Below are 12,053 nucleotides of genomic sequence, written 5' to 3' on the forward strand. Positions count from 1 at the left end.
GAGAAGTGCTTTGGGCCTTTTGTGCTTGATTTCGATAGTATGAGGCCCAATTTGATGGTTTCCAGCGCATTGGGCCTTTTTGGTAGCTTACGACCCAGATAACATTAAAATGGGTTTTATTGTCCATTAAGGTTAATTAGATTTGTTGTGGCCCAATAAGGCCCCTTAGAGATAAACTAGTTCATTGTAGGCTTATGAGGCCCAAAATGCTAAGTTTCATGCAAATGGGTCCAATTAGAGTCCATTTAAGAGTTCTAAGCCCAAAATAGTCAAATTGGAAGATTATTGGTCCATTAGGCCCAATAAGAAAATCCTAGTCCAAAATGGACTTAAACCGCGATTTTTTTTAGGGTTTCCAACTATTGTTGACTATTTGAAAGCTTGTATAGGTTATTTGATGGAATTTTGTTGTCATTGAATAAACACCATACACGTTTTAGCTACAATGGCATTCTTTGTTAAGTGTTTACAATGTATTAGAATTCTTAGTTGTGACAATTACAGCAGCCCGTTTCATAGTTCTAAAATTGTTTAGGCACACATGTGTGCTGTCTAAGGAAAGGTGTATGATTTTGATAGAGTTTTATCAAAGCATCTCGTATCAGAAGTCTAAACTTTGGTATAAAAGTGAATACAGTATTGATTTATAGAAGTCCAACGGATTTCTGAGTATATGTCAAAGCTAGTGGGAGCATATGTGTTATGCTAATAATCATCATGTTAGTGGGAGCATGATAATTATTGTTAGTGTAAGAGAGTGAAGAAAGAAGAGGTGGAGTGAGGGAATAAGTTTAATCATTGAGTTTTGGGGAAGAGAGAGTGCATGGGGAGGGGATAATGGCCAGATTTTTGAGTGGATTAGGCCTCCTCTCTCCTAATTCAAATTTTATAAAATTTAACTCCATTATTTATATAAAGACATTAATTTTTATAAAAGTCCTTATTAAGCAATTTGATTTATTTAAAAATCTTGTTTTCAACATATAATTTATGATTAATACTTGGTAATTTAATTTCTATTTCATTGACTATAATTCATAATTTGATTAAGAACAATTTGATATTAGGAAGTTTATAGCCAAATTTTATAAGGTTTTTAAGCTTTATAATTTATAACTTTGGATTTTTGGCTCTTTAGGGTTTTTGGAATATTGTTTGATATTCAACAACATGTTGAAGTATAATTAGAATGTTTTAATTTATTTTTAGGGTTTTATACCCTATTTCAATTATAACAAAGCTTGAAGCTTTATTCTAATTATAGTATTGGAATTTCCTATTGTAGCTAAGCAACTTACTAGAATTGTAAGTATCAAGTATATTAGTCCTAGACCTTAGATGGATCCAAGTTTATGCAAGATTTTTGACCTAATTTATACTACTAGGTCATGGCATGTTGTGCATGAATGGTTGTTATAAAGATGCATGAGTCCGAGAATGACCTAAATTGGCATTTGTCACAATGACCTCACCTTGGTTTTTTTGTTTTGATTTTTTAAGGATGAAATGGAGAGATCTTGGCCTTTAGCAAGTTTCCTTGAGTGGATTCCGAACTCAAGAAGTTCTAGGAGGCTAAATCAGGAATTTTAGGTGGTAAGAGTACTGAATGAGTGTAGAAAGAACATATGTTACATAGGTTTGTAAGATCTTACCAATAGAATGTAACTTGAAGTGATTTTTGAATGAAAAACTCCTTGGAATACTTCTAATTCTCGAAAATTTGGATGAAAAGAAGGAGGGTGTTCCTATGTGTTTGGGAGAGATTTTTTAGAGTGTGTGGGTGTTCTTGAGTTGGTCTCGGTCGAGAGTAGGGGAAGGAGGAAGAAAAAGAGGGATATTGCATAGATATATGTAATTACATAGTTATATGTTGTATAATAAGCTTGGTTGTCCCCTAAACAAAGATGAGGTGTCATCTCCCCTTAATCCTCCACTAATCTCTCTCTCTTTATTGTAAACTTTGTTTTACTACCTATAAATTTGCATGCCCATATACGTATAGCTGTATAAATAATGTTTAAAGGGCTTAGGAAAGCCACCTGTCCTATTTCCTTTTCCTCGATTTGGATGTGGTCTGGTGGAATTTCGGGTGACCATCCGAGGGTCGTTTCAATATTAGTTATATATCATATATACATGTATTGACATAAAAATACTTCCATATTCATACTTATCAGCACCTCGTTAGTAAGTTACCATCGGGGTAACACGGGATCATACTACTACAATTTCTAGATCAACGAGTCAGTTCATTCAGGAGTCAATACTTATTACTAAGAGAACCTATACAACGATACTAGAACAAGTAACATTATATTGCATATACACGAATACGTTAACAATTGTGATCCACTGTATGGGAGCATGTCTTAATTGACATGACCCGAGTTGTAGCCAGAGTCTCTTTGAGGGAGAGCGTGAGTTTGCGTATAGATCTATACTGGATTGACTATCCTAAACCTCGCTGCTAGCTACAGTGGGACCGATAGGTCTGCGGGTGCCAAACGTCATACCTTATTTTTCGACTATACGTTGTCGATGTTACCAGTCGATAGTATGGTGCAATTTATCACACGATACCTTAATATAAACCCGGTTTAAGGTAGTTAGTATAGCAGTAGTTCATATAAAACAAAACTACCGTACTACAATAATTTACCCATTACATTTTGGTGATAACCTCACTTAAACTTTAATGTACAAACTATATTTTGTTAAATGATAGTTATACTTGGGAAATTACACACTTTTACATCAAACGAGCATACAAAACAGTTAAGCCTCGGTAGAGGGCTACTTTAACAGAAAATATAGGTTTTTCTGAGAGATTCAAACTTTTACGAACACTTACATACATTTACAACTCATACTTGCGACAGGTTCAAACGTTTTGATAATAAACCTCGACACTAAAATACTTATGAATTCACCAGCTTAATGCTGATAAACTCTTTCAAAATAACTTGTATTCTCAGGTCATCAGTAGACAGGTACAGATGCTAGCTTTTGAGAAGATGGAGTGCATTCAAGACTCATCATACTATTTTGATTTACATTATATTTTTGGTGTCTAAAATTGTACGGAACACGCTTGTATTAAAATTTTATATTTAATGCAATGGATGATGTTGTTTGCTTATTTACATTTACTGTGTTGTGATACTTTACATGACGTCCTCCGCCCTAGAACGTTTCCGCCATTCATGGTTTTGGGGTGTGATAGATTGGTATCAGAGCATTGTTTATAGTGAAGCAAGTATATCAACCCATAAAAGATATACTAAACTATAAACCCATTTGGGATTAAAACACTCTGACCAAGAGTCTATACTTTAAATACTAAAATAGTTAATTAAGTATACTAGTCTGCATTCATACTAAAACCAGTGTCACAACGACAAGAACAAGAGTATTACGATTGTTAAATATCACAGGTAAGCTAGGGGATGTATGGTCAGTCCTGGGAATGGCATAGCCTGATCAACTATGCTGGTCCGAGGAGTGATTAGCATATGCCCTAGAATAGTTGTGATGTGTTAACAAGTCTAAAAACTTACCAACAATGCCACAAAAAGATCAGTGGAACTTAAACTTAAAATACTATAGGTGTATTTTGTGCTATTAACTACATACATACTATATCTTTATACCTCTCTTCTCGCGTAGATTTAAATGGCTGGATTCCATCACGACGACCCGTACTTTCCAAATGAAGGCAACATAGGAATGCTCGAAGCAGAGTCTGACAATGAACACCAAATTCCGTTGGATGATCATCAAGCTGAAGGCTTCTCAGATGGATCAGACTCTGAGCCAGAAGTCAACAACCTACCGCTCGTAGGTCAACCCCCGAACAACAACCCTCGACCATCTATTCCAGGTCCTACTCCCTTATGGGAAAACAACTTGAATCGTTGGAGTGATGAACAGGGTCAACCCTTACCATACTTTGGGGACCGAAGCTTTTACAACGTCAGCAATGGTGGCTCTGCTGACCGAGCCCTGCCGGTCATTATCCGCAGAATAGCTCGTAATGTCGAGCAAGGTAGAGCAGCCATCGACCGGGTCATGGAGATTGATGCCAACTCAGGTGTCAACACAGTCCGCATCCGCCGTCTTGAAGAAGACATGGAACGGACCCGGAGAACCAATGCAACCCTACAACAACATCTGGTTGCCTCTCGAGCTGAAGTCATGGAACTCCGAGCTCACCAAAGTGCTCATGAGCAACACCTTCAAGAGGTGGTCCGTCAAATGAGAGACCTTAGGGTTCTCCCGAGGAATATTCATCGCCGTTAAATGATGTCTAGTACATCATTATCTTTAGGGTTAAGGATTAGCCTTTAACATCTGTGCTCTAAGTAGCACTTGTCTATAAAATATTCCTAACTTTCAGTACTCTAATTAGGAATCTAAGAACTGTCAAACATTTCTATATGGTATGATGTAAGACCTACTGTTAGGTCGATTTTCCTTGAACTTATTACATCAGTAATACCAGTATTATTGAAATCTATCTAAATTGTGGGAAAAATCTATACACTTGTGTTTTCCTACTAATATTTCTTGTTGTGATTTCAAACACTCATTCAACTGTTGGGCTATGGTTAGTTAGTCCATGTATCACTCTCACGTTGCTTACAAAATGATTCTTACCATTTTTCTTACCTTTATAAACTTATAGCTGAAAGATGCCTCCTCGCAAATCTCCCAGGAATAATCCTGCACCACCACCTCCTCCGCCTCCGGTCATCGATACTGTAGCCCTAAATGCTGCCGTAGCTACAACAGTGGCAACTACCATGGCTCAGTATCACTCTTCTGATGCCAGCAAAGGTGGAACCCCTGTGGAATCAATCTCGGTTGAAACCCCTGTGCGCTCGAGAGAGTGCTCTTACAAGGATTTCACCAACTGCAAGCCGAAGTCCTTTCATGGGACCGGCGGAGTCATTGCTCTCTCGCAATGGTTCGAGAAGACTGAAGCGGTCTTCGAAATATGTTCATGCCCTGCTGCGAGCAAAGTGAAATATGCCGCATGCACCTTTGAAGGAAAGGCCCTAACGTGGTGGAACGGCCACGTTAAATCTCTAACTCTCGTCGTAGCCAACGACATAGGTTGGGAAACGATGAAAGACCTCATGATTGAGGAATACTGCCCGAGGGGCGAGATCCAGAAACTAGAGCAGGAGCTTTGGAGCCTGACCATGAAGCGCACCAACATTGTCGCTTACACCGCCAGATTCAGCGAACTGGTGGCCCTCTGCCCTAATATGGTTCCCACTGAAGGGAAAAAGATCGAAAGGTACATATGGGGGCTTGTGCCTCCATATCAGGGGAATGTTCTAGCATCAAACCCCGCTACCTTCGATAGTGCCAAACGATTGGCACAACGACTCATCGACCATGGAATCAAAACCCCTGCAACCACAACCACCCTAGCCATCCCGGAACTCTCCAAACCCGCTGATACTAAGCGGAAATTCTGAGATGAAAAGAAGAAGCAACAGGCTGCCAAAAAGCAGCAAATTGTGGCAATACATGCCGCAATAACCCCTGCTGCTACTACTACTCCGGTGGGTGGGTATGCTGGAAGTTCGCCCAAGTGCAACAAATGCAACTACCACCACAATGGCCCCTGCCATGAAATGCAGTGCTCTAACTGCCACAGGAGAGGACACACAGTCTGTTTCTGTAAATCTCCGGTGAGACCGATCGCCCAAGTCCCCGGCTCTGGTGCGAGCCCGACCTGCTATGGATGTGGCAAAACAGGCCACTATAAGAGGGACTGCCCCAAGGCGAAAAATGCTGGCAGAGCAGGGAGGGTACTAGCGATAGGCCACGGGGAAGCAGTTGCTGACCCGACAGTGGTGACTGGTACGTTCGTCCTCGATGACTCCTATGCATGCATTCTATTCGATAGTGGAGCGGAGCGAAGCTTCGTAAACCATAAATTTACTCGCATGCTTAATCAACCACCGCATGCACTCAAAGAACTATTCACAGTAGAAATGGCTAATGGAAAAACTGAAAGTACGAGTAGCATATACTTAGGTTGTACCCTAACTCTAGATAACCATTCATTTCCAATCGACCTCATGCCAGTCTCAATAAAAAGTTTCGACGTTATCATTGGCATGGATTGGTTAAGCCTTCACCGTGCCGACATCATGTGCTACGAGAAAGCAGTCCGTCTAAACCTTCCATCTAATGAAACTCTTATAGTCTACGGCGACAAACCCGATGCAAGTCTTCGCATCATATCAAGTATTCAAGCACAGAAGTATCTGCGTAAGGAATACCATGCATTCCTTCCTCACGTCGTCGACACGAGCCTCGAAACGAAAGAACTAAATAACATCCCTGTAGTGAGCGACTTCCCCGACATTTTTCCAGAAGAACTACCCGGATTACCTCCGCAACGACAGGTCGAGTTCAGAATCGACTTAGTCCCAGGAGCTACCCCAGTAGCCAGTCGCCCTACCATTTAGCACCAGCTGAGATGCAGGAACTCTCTGGTCAACTTAATGAACTGCTCAGCAAGGGCTTTATAAGACCAAGTTTCTCACCTTGGGGAGCACCGGTCTTGTTCGTTAAGAAGAAAGACCGATCATTCCGTATGTGTGTTGACTACAGAGAACTCAACAAACTGACGGTCAAGAATCGTTACTCTCTGCCTCACATAGATGATCTATTCGACCAACTGCAAGGGGTGAACTATTTTTCTAAGATTGATCTGAGATCCAGATATCACCAGTTACGAGTGCTAGAGGAGGATGTGCCGAAGACAACCTACCGAACTCGTTACGGACATTACGAGTTTGTGGTGATGCCATTCGGATTGACCAATGCGCCAGCAGTCTTCATGGATCTGATGAATAGAGTATGCCGACCTTATTTGGATCAGTTCGTCATCGTTTTCATTGACGACATCCTGATCTACTCCCGAAACAAGAAAGAGCATGGCGATCACCTGCGAGAAGTTCTAGAGACATTACGAAAAGAGAAGCTTTATGCGAAGTTCAAGAAATGTGAATTTTGGATCCGGAGAGTCGAATTCTTAGGACACGTGGTAAGCGAAGAGGGAATCCATGTGGACCCATCCAAAATTAAAGCCATTGAGAACTGGTTAGCACCTAAGACGCCGACAGAAATTCGTCAATTTCTAGGTCTTGCTGGCTACTACCGCAGATTCATTCAGAACTTCTCCCGAATAGCGAAAGCTCTTACGAACCTAACCCAGAAAGGCGTGGCCTTTGACTGGGAAGAGAAACAAGAAAGAGCGTTCCAAACGCTCAAACGAGCCTTGTGCACCGCACCAATACTATCCCTTCCCGAAGGAATAGAAGACTTCGTAGCCCATTGCGATGCATCGAATCAAGGGCTCAGATGTGTCCTGATGCAGCGAGGTAAGGTCATCGCCTACGCCTCGAGACAGTTGAAGACACACGAGGTTAACTACACAACCCACGATCTTGAACTAGGAGCAGTGGTGTTTGCTCTGAAGATCTGGAGACATTACTTGTATGGAATGAAGAGCACTATCTTTACCGACCACAAGAGTTTACAACACATTTTTGATCAAAAGGAGCTCAACATGAGACAACGACGGTGGGTCGAGCTACTCAGTGATTACGCATGCGATATTCGTTATCATCCGGGTAAAGCCAATGTAGTAGCAGACGCCCTAAGTCGGAAGGAATATTCTAGTCACAAAATCAAGTCATTGTCAATAACCATCCATTCACACTTGTCTAATCGAATTCAGGCGGCCCAACTTGAAGCCATGAAACCTGAAAAGGTGACAAGTGAATCCCTCAGAGGAATGGACAAGAATTTAGAAGCCAAGGGTGACGGAGCCTTATATTTCATGGATCGAATCTGGACACCGAAACACGGTGGTTTCCGAGACTTGGTCATGACCGAGGCGCACAACACTCGGTATTCCGTCCACCCAGGTTCAGATAAGATGTATCTGGATCTTAAAAAGCTATATTGGTGGCCTAATATGAAAGCAGAGATTGCAACCTTCGTGAGTAAATGCCTTACTTGTGCAAAGGTTAAGGTCGAGTACCAGAAGCCCTCTGGTTTATTGCAACAACCAGAGATCCCAGAATGGAAGTGGGAGCGGATCACTATGGATTTCATAACCAAGTTGCCCAAGACAACGGGTGGACTTGATACCATATGGGTCATCGTCGATAGATTGACCAAGTCTGCACACTTCCTACCTATCAAAGAAACCGACAAGATGGAGAAACTTACGAGAACATACATTAGGGAAATCGTATGGCTACATGGTGTACCTATGTCCATTATCTCCGATAGAGATAGTAGGTTTACCTCAAGATTTTTGCAATCACTACAACATTCCCTAGGAACAAGGCTAGACATGAGCACAACCTACCATCCTCAGACCGACGGACAGAGTGAGAGGACCATCCAAACACTGGAAGATATGTTGCGAGCCTGCGTGATTGACTTTGGGAAGGCATGGGATACTCATTTACCCCTTGTCGAGTTTTCCTATAATAATAGTTATCACACGAGCATCAAGGCTGCTCCATTTGAAGCCCTCTACGGCCGAAAGTGCAGATCCCCTCTGTGCTGGGCTGAGGTGGGTGATACCCAACTAGCAAGGGGGCAAGCTTCCGACATTACTCTTACCGGTCCGGAAATCATCCGGGAAACGACAGAGAAGATCGTTCAGATCCGTGAACGATTGAAAGCCTCTAGAGACCGACAGAAGAGCTACGCAGATAAACGAAGGAAACCTTTGGAATTTCAGGTGGGAGACCGAGTCCTTCTCAAAGTCTCAGCCTGGAAGGGCTTGATATGCTTCGGCAAGCGTGGGAAGCTTAATCTGAGGTACATAGGGCCTTTCGAAATTCTTGCAAGAGTCGGCCCCGTAGCTTACAAACTCGATCTACCAGGCGCACTTCGTAACGTACATTCTACATTCCACTTATCTAACTTGAAAAAGTGTCTATCCAACGAGACTCTCGTAATCCCACTCGACGAGATCGAGATCAACGAGAGCCTCAATTTTGTGGAAGAACCAGTAGAAATCATGGACCGAGAGGTCAAGCAAACAAAACAAAGTCACATACCCATCGTGAAGGTTCGCTGGAACGCTAAGCGAGGACTTGAATTCACATGGGAACGCGAAGATCAGATGCAACGCAAGTACCCACATCTGTTTCCCTAATCCACGAGTGTTCTCTTACTTTGAATTTCGGGACGAAATTCCCTCTAACGGGGGGATGATGTGACAACCCGATATTTCAACTCTTTGTAATAGCCTAATAGGTCAAGTATTGTAAACATTTTTGAGTTAATAAAATTAACTTTGATAATAAAATGTCCAAAAAGTTTCTATTTAAATTCTTCTATGTTTAAATATCATTAAACCATGATCGTACGTAAAAAGAACGCCCAAATCCGACTTCGTATATTGAAGTTATGATTTTTCCAAGTTCAGCTTAGCAACAGACAGCTAAAAACTTGAAACGGAGATCGAGCGACATTTGGCCGGAATGACCTAAACGAGAATCAAAGGTCTCGACAATGGTATTTCAACGGTAAAAAGTATGGCAAAAACCGACGTTAGATAAAGAAGTTATGAATTTTTAAAGAGATTCCTTAATCACGTCATTTTAATAAATAAATAATAAAAATAATTTCGGAATTTGCCAACGGAATCTAAACGAAAGTTGTAGATCGTAGTCTCACCTTCACGGGGATATAAAGAACGTCGAAAACGGAGTTCGTATGAAGGAGATATGAATTTTTGAAGTTTGATAAATAATTTATATATAATTTTTATTAAAAATTCGGTATTATCCGAAGAGGAGTTAGCTTAGGGCCGAGGTACGCGCCGCGTACCCTCGTACGCCCCGCGTACTCGAGGGCACGGCCTCGGATCGTCCACGTCGCCCTATACGAAGCTATCCAACCTGCCGTCCCATCCGACCCGCTCCATCCGAAATACGTAAGCGATGACGTACGGGTACCCGCTGCGTACGCCCGTACGCCCCGCGTTCGGAGGCGGTTCAGCACCCCTATAAAAGGGATGCGAGCCTTTCCGAAGCTCCGTGCCCGTTCAAACCCGAAGCTCTGGTCTTTTTGCTCAAGTCCCGAGAGTCGATTTTACTCCCGAGATTCCCAAGAATCCCAAGAAAAATCCATTTCCCGAGACGAAACTCTGCCCGGTTTTCGATCTCGCTATCTTCAAACTCCCAAGTGAGTTCATACCCCTTTATTCAACCTTTGAAATGCTTTTAATTGTTTAAATACTTTATGGGGGGGGGGGGGGGAATACACGTTAAACACTTATAGTTATTGCTTCGAGCACATGTGATTGCATTAATCACATGTGATTAATAACTAGGAAACCAATGATTTTATCACTGTTCAAACTGTTTTACTTCAAAATGTTTTTACAAGCTCTTTTATTTATCAAATGCTTTATTGTAAACTTTGTTTTACTACCTATAAATTTGCATGCCCATATACGTATAGCTGTATAAATAATGTTTAAAGGGCTTAGGAAAGCCACCTATCCTATTTCCTTTTCCTCGATTTGGATGTGGTCTGGTGGAATTTCGGGTGACCATCCGAGGGTCGTTTCAATATTAGTTATATATCATATATACATGTATTGACATAAAAGTACTTCCATATTCATACTTATCATCACCTCATTAGTAAGTTACCATCGGGGTAACACGGGATCATACTACTACAATTTCTAGATCAACGAGTCAGTTCATTCAGAAGTCAATACTTATTACTAAGAGAACCTATACAACGATACTAGAACAAGTAACATTATATTGCATATACACGAATACGTTAACAATTGTGATCCACTGTATGGGAGCATGTCTTAATTGACATGAACCGAGTTGTAGCCAGAGTCTCTTTGAGGGAGAGCGTGAGTTTGCATATAGATCTATACTGGATTGACTATCCTACACCTCGCTGCTAGCTACAGTGGGACCGATAGGTCTGCGGGTGCCAAACGTCATACCTTATTTTTCGACTATACGTTGTCGATGTTACCAGTCGATAGTATGGTGCAATTTATCACACGATACCTTAATATAAACCCGTTTTAAGGTAGTTAGTACAACAGTAGTTCATATAAAACAAAACTACCGTACTACAATAATTTACCCATTACATTTTGGTGATAACCTCACTTAAACTTTAATGTACAAACTATATTTTGTTAAATGATAGTTATACTTGGGAAATTACACACTTTTACATCAAACGAGCATACAAAACAGTTAAGCCTTGGTAGAGGGCTACTTTAACAGAAAATATAGGTTTTTCTGAGAGATTCAAACTTTTACAAACACTTATATACATTTACAACTCATACTTGCGACAGGTTCAAACGTTTTGATAATAAACCTCGACACTAAACTACTTATGAATTCACCAGCTTAATGCTGATAAACTCTTTCAAAATAACTTGTATTCTCAGGTCATCAGCAGACAGGTACCGATGCTAGCTTTTGAGAAGATGAAGCGCATTCAAGACTCATCATACTATTTTGATTTACATTATATTTTTGGTGTCTAAAACTGTACGGAACACGCTTGTATTAAATTTTTATATTTAATGCAATGGATGATGTTGTTTGCTTATTTACATTTACTGTGTTGTAATACTTTACATGACGTCCTCCACCCTAGAACGTTTCCGCCATTCTTGGTTTTGGGGTGTGACAGATGAGGTGTCATCTCCCCTTAATCCTCCACTAATCTTTTTTTTTTTTTTTTTTTTTTTTTTTTTTTTTTTTTAACTTTGGGCCGAGAGTAAGAAAGAGGAGAAGTGCTTTGGGCCTTTTGTGCTTGATTTCGATAGTATGAGGCCCAATTTGAAGGTTTCCAGCCCATTGGGCCTTTTGGGTAACTTACGACCCAGATAACATTAAAATGGGTTTTATGGTCCATTAAGGTTAATTAGATTTGTTGTGGCCCAATAAGGCCCCTTAGAGATAAACTGGTCCATTGTAGGCTTATGAGGCCCAAAATGCTAAGTT

This window comes from Lactuca saligna, chromosome 8, assembly GCF_052625555.1.
Source record: "Lactuca saligna cultivar CGN05327 chromosome 8, ASM5262555v1, whole genome shotgun sequence".
Lineage (NCBI taxonomy): Eukaryota > Viridiplantae > Streptophyta > Magnoliopsida > Asterales > Asteraceae > Lactuca > Lactuca saligna.